Source organism: Amphiprion ocellaris, chromosome 17, assembly GCF_022539595.1.
Source record: "Amphiprion ocellaris isolate individual 3 ecotype Okinawa chromosome 17, ASM2253959v1, whole genome shotgun sequence".
Classification (NCBI taxonomy): Eukaryota; Metazoa; Chordata; class Actinopteri; family Pomacentridae; genus Amphiprion; species Amphiprion ocellaris.
This window is the reverse complement of record NC_072782.1, coordinates 3876368-3882367: the sequence shown is the minus strand read 5'-3', so window position 1 is coordinate 3882367 and position 6000 is coordinate 3876368. Positions and strand designations below refer to the sequence as shown.

General features: G+C 34.2%; 1 long non-coding RNA gene across 3 annotated transcripts in view; it reads left to right on the top strand.

Annotated features, from left to right (window-relative positions):
• The window catches only part of LOC129347324 (uncharacterized), a 496469-nt gene that overhangs the window by 1708 nt on the left and 488761 nt on the right, over nt 1-6000 (top strand). The gene's annotated exons all lie outside the window — the stretch shown is intronic.

The window sequence follows — 6000 nt, the reverse complement described above, 5'->3', positions numbered from 1 at the left end:
ATATGATGAAATAATGTAAAAGAGGCCATGAAAAACACTTCAGAAAGTTTTTTTTTGAAAAAAAAAAAATCATCATGAATTTTGGCGCAAAAAAACGCCATAGTATACTATGTCGAAAAAAAATGCAATTTTTCAACATGTTGTAAAAACGTGCCATATGATGAAATAATGTAAAGTAGGCCGTGAAAAACATTATGGTAATGTTTTCTTTGAAAAAAAAATCATTAATTTTGACACAAAAAACCACCATAGTATACTATGTCGAAAAAAATGCGATTTTTCAACATGTAAAAACGTGGTGGTATGGTTTTCTGAATGTATGAGTCAAATTCGATGAAGGAGTAGGGGCGGGACACCGTGGGAACCTTCTTTCTGTGCTGCTCATGAAACTCTGCCTGCAGGTCTCCTCGGTAAGCAAAGGCTAGCTTCTTGGGGAAGCTATACTATGACTTTTTTGGTGATATTTTGGACGACTTTAAACTTTTCCCATTTGCCTGTGTGATAAAGTATAATCAAATTCAGATTGTAATCATTGCTTTACCCGGGGTTTTGGGTCTGACTAATATTTACAGTACATGCATTGATTCTACTTTGTATGTCGCTGTGATCTTTACTAAAAACTATGACGTTTTTGATTAAATTTTGGACGACATACTATACTATGACGTTTTTGGTGATATTTGGACGACATGCTATACTATGACTTTTTTGATCAAATTTTGGCGACATACTATACTATGACGTTTTTGATTAAATTTTGGACGACATACTATACTATGATGTTTTTGGTGATATTTGGAAGACATACTATACTATGACGTTATTGGTGATATTTTGAATGACAATCCATACTATGACGTTTTTTGTGATATTCTGGATGACATACTATACTATGATGTTTTTGATCAAATTTTGGACCACATACTAAACTATGACATTTTTTCCACATTTTAGACAACATACAATACTATGACATTTTTTTCATATTTTGGACGACATACTAAACTATGACGTTCTTGTGACATTTTGGATGACATACTATGACGTTTTTTCCACATTTTTGATGACATACTAAACTATGATTTTTTTTTCACATTTTGGACGACATACTGAACAATGACGTTTCCTTTTCACATTCTGGACGACATACTACACTATGACCAATGTTCCCTGTAATTTTTCCTGAGTGTGAGCAAACACACAAACTCCCTGAGCGTCCCTTGGACCACTGTGAGCAACATCAGACGTGTGCACTGTGGTCACACCAGCATCACATCCATTCAAGTTACATGGTACATTAAAAGAATCAAATTACAGCATTTACATTTCTGTTAAAACACTTTGTCAACAGGAGCCAGTTGAAGGCTGCAGTGATTTTAGTGACACTACAATGTATAAGAGTGAAGTTATTGAATATTTGTCTCTCTTTACTGTTGCAGCGGTTTTGCAAATTGCAGACGGACCCTGTTCACTCCATAGACACCAATGTTATTCCTGTAGCTTGAAAGACAGCTACTTTTGATAAAACTGGGCTTGTAGCACATTGTCTGCCTTGCAACAATGGGAAAGAGGCACCGTTTATGTTTTGACAACCTATATCTAATGAGTTATTGATGCTGGAAGTCCCAATCTGTGAATATCTTTCCAACTTTACTGAACTTGGGGCCACTACCACCTAAGGAGTGATATATTTAATTTTGAAAAAAGCATTTAGCCATACTTAAAGCTTTAAGTGCTTTATTAACACGGAACTAAAAATTTTGTATTGTTTTATTATCACAGGTTCTGTCTGAAAAGAGGTGGCATCATTTTAAACAGTGAAATCAAACTAACAAAATGTAATGACCAACCAGTGAGCAATACTGGATTCTGCAAAAACATAAACAACTTTTTAAAAAATCTCAATCTTATCTTAACACAGTTAATGTATTAACTTATTTTTGTGTGTATGCATGTATTTATTCATTTATTTAGTACTGTTAACATATCAGAATTCTGAGTGAGTTTTTCTTAAGATAGGCAAAGGCCATTTATTGATTACATATAGGCTGTTAAATGTTTATTAAAAACTAAAAAGCATTTTAAAAAAAACAACTTAGGCATTTATTGAGTCACTAAAATACTGTAGAGTACAGACCACATCAGCATGATTATAAGCATCCTCTGGTAAATTAACAACCAGATACTGATGTCTCTCACCATATGGACTTCAGGAGATGACTGGGGGATGATAAACTGTGACCTACTGGTTGGGTTCTCTCTGTTCTCATGTTTCTTACATGTTTGTCCCCTGACAGCCGGGTCCTAATGTTTTTTGAGCAACACACCATACTATGACGTTTTTACAATGATGGTTCTACTATGGAACCAGTTTGACATGTTCAGGTGTTCTTTGTGTGAAAACTCAGAGATTTCAGGTATCAGAAGGTGGTTTTCAACTTTCTTTGTTAACTTTCTGCTTCAACTTTAAACTAAATTTCCTTCACTAACCCAGCCCTCTGGACTTCCAGTAAGCTGTGTTCCTATTGGCTGTCCAGGTGGCTGCTTGGTGTTATCAGGAACACCTGAGCAGCTTGGTGTTATCAGGAACACCTGAGCAGCTCAGTGTCTTCCTGCTTCATGTGGCTGCAGACAAACATTTCCTCTGCTTCTCTTCACCACAGAACTGGGTTTGGCTCCTTTGCTTTAGTTTGTTGTTTAGGCGTTGGCTTGCAGCTTCCAGCAGTAAAATCGTCTTTAATGTGCTTCTTGGTGTGTTTTAGGGCTTTGTACTGGATAGTTGTCTTGGTAAATGTGGTTCTTTAGCCACAGTTAGCACATGGTGCTAATGTGTGCAGTGATTAGTGGATTTGGTGCAGCTGAGTTGTGTCTTTATCTTGGCTGTAGTGAGTCTTCAGAGGTTTTTGGTCAGACACATTCTGTATTCTTGTTTGTGAACCAGCGTTGGTTGTCCAGAAGGTAAGAGTTCCTGTCCTGATTCTCTATTCTCAGAGGTTCTCTGGTAGGTTGCAGGAGACTTTAGTGTTTGGGTTGTGCTAGTTTGGTTTTTGTATGGTTTCATTTGGACGACTATCTTGAGGCCCCTCCATGTGGTTTAGTGAGGTTTTCTGGAACAGTTCTACATAGCAACCTGCAGCAGAAGAGACTTTGAGAGTTTTTAGGAAGTTCTGGAGACCAGACTTTAGAGCAGCAGAAACATTTGTCAGCAGTTTGAGCAGGAGAAGGTGAGCTTCAGAGTAGAAATGAGAAGGAAACCTTCTTGATCCGTGTGGTGAGGTCCTGTACCAAGAGTTTGAGCAGGTTGTGAAGAGTCTGTAGTTCTTTGGTCTGAAAGCACAAGAGTCGACACATTAAAGGAGAAAACAGGAGATATTGTTGGTTCTTCTGTCACTCTGCAGTTTCCTGAGACTGAATATCAAGTTTATATTTTAAATGATTTCCCATGTGAGCCCAAGAAGACTTCAGTAAACTCCCTCCATCCCCTGGACACAACATATTTTATGACCATGTTAAATGTTTTTTTAATTATGTTTTAGCATAGTTCTTTCTCTTTGCTTGTTTAGTTTTGTAATCTGTGTGAAAGGTGCTAAACAAATAAAGTTGAATTGATAAACTGAATAATTGATTAACTCATGATTGTGACAACAGAAGTATTTTCATTGTGATTTAAGGGTTTGTTTCCTTTATAAGGTTGGGGTTAAAATCTTGACAGAAAAAAAAGATTAAAGAAATAAACTACGTTCAACAAAAGCAATTAAATTAAAGAGAAAAAATCATTTAATCCAATGAAACTTTTAAAAAGAAAATTAAATATTAAATACAATTAAATGATATTAAAGAGACAAAATATTTAATTAGATAATTAAACAGAAGATACAAAACATGTAATTATGAAATAAAAAAAAAATTAAACATTAAAGATGAAATATTTTAGATAATTAAAGATTTAAAAAATACAATTAAAGACAAACATTTAATTAAAAATTAAATGTTTAATTAGAAAATTAAATCTTAAAGACAATAAAACTTTAAATAGGAATTAAACTGAAAATACAATGAAGCATTAAAAAAGAAAATTAAACATTAAAAGGTGGTAAAACATTTAAAAAGAAAAACCTTAACAAAGATTTAATTGAAAAATTAAACATTGGGAAAGAAAAGGAAATTTTCAAACAAGCCGATAAAACATTTGAAAAAACAATTAAACATTAAAAAGACAAAACATTCCTGTCTTGAAGCTCTGCAGACAGTTTCTTTGAACTCATAACTTGGTTTTCGCTCTGATAGGCATTGCCAGCTTTGAAATCTTTTCATATTCAGATGTGTGCGTCATGTCTGATCACACGAATTTACCACACGTGGACTCCAATCAAGGTGTAGAAACATCTCATACATGATCAGGAGAAATGAGACACCTGAGTTGACTTTCAAAGCAACGTGTCTGAATATCCATGCCAATATGATGTTTCAGTTATTCACTTTTAGTAAATTTGAAAAGATGAATCTAAAATGCCATATTTAGTTTCTCATTAGATTAATAAGGACAAAATGAATTTGAATGATTTTAGAGTGGGACTGCAACATAATAAAAGAGGGAGAAAATAAAATGGGTTTGAATACACGCTCACCTATTATTATTGCTGTTTATAACAAGTGAATAAATCAGAGAGGGTCTAAGCTGGAGACATGTCCTTTTTTGATGTTAAGCTGCAGTGAAATTGTGTGCAATGCTGCCATCTGCCTGTGAACTGAGGTACCGTGTTTCAGTTAATGTGAAACTCTATCAGACCCCCCAACACAAATAGGTTTTAGATGGAGCAAGAATGGAAAAAACTTAAAATATTTGCACTGAAAACAAAATCTGCATTGGAAAAGGACACATTGGAAGTAAACCAAATATGAACTTCCACTGCAAAAAGCAATGTACTCATAAAATAGATTAAAGAAGACATGCCAAACAGAGACAACGACTCTATCAGCATAAAAAAGACAAATCTGAAGATTGTGTTGCAAAACAGCAGATTTTCAGACTATAGGTGTCAAAATTAAATAAGATAATGAGATTACAAGGTCACCCTATGAAAGTTTTTATTTTTTTAATTAAATTTAATTAAAACAGCCAAATTTTATCTCCAGCACCCAAATTCCCTTTGACTGTTCAGTTTTTCTGCCTCTACACTCTGAGCTATGTAACTTTTAAATGGACACTTGATAAGACTGATCCAGAATTTACGAGGCTACAGTGTCGTATTTTACAGTGAGATTAAGACCCCACATGGTGAAGAACAATGGTAACAGAATAATAAAGTTACACGGGTCAGTGAACTCGACTGCCTGCCAGCTATCACAAAGCCTGCTATTTCGGTGCTCTTTCTAGAGTTGTCTCACATTTCTTCATTTCACGGCCCACTATGTTGTTAATTTTGCAGCGTGCTTCATCTTTATTGTCCCCACGAGTGGGAATTAGCTTTAAAGCAAATGTTACAAACAAATGAACAAAAGAAAGAAAGAAAGGAAAAGCAAATGACAACATTAACACAAACTTTAGACTTTGCTGAACTCTCACTGGGGAAAACACATACTAATACTACTACTGATAATGAAACGGGTCAATATAAGTCCAAGGAATATATCTTGCATACAGTTTTATTAAAAGCAAAAAAAATAAGTTTTTTATGTTCATTATAATAATATCTTTACAAATTCCATAATTATTTACTATGGAAAAAATCACTTATTAGTAAAAAATGACTGGATATCACTAAAATGTCAACTAAATACCCATCAGAATTTAACAACCACCTTCTAATTAGGTAAGCAATAATAAAATGAGTATATTTAAAATTTGTTTTGATTGTGTTCAAATGTATTAAGTTGAGATAATCATGACAGATGTTTCTTTTTTGGCAATATATCAAATTTTATATGGATTTTCTGTGTCCCAGAAATCACTTTCAACTGAGTTCCCCATTACAAAACCACCTCTCAAGGAAGTGTGTT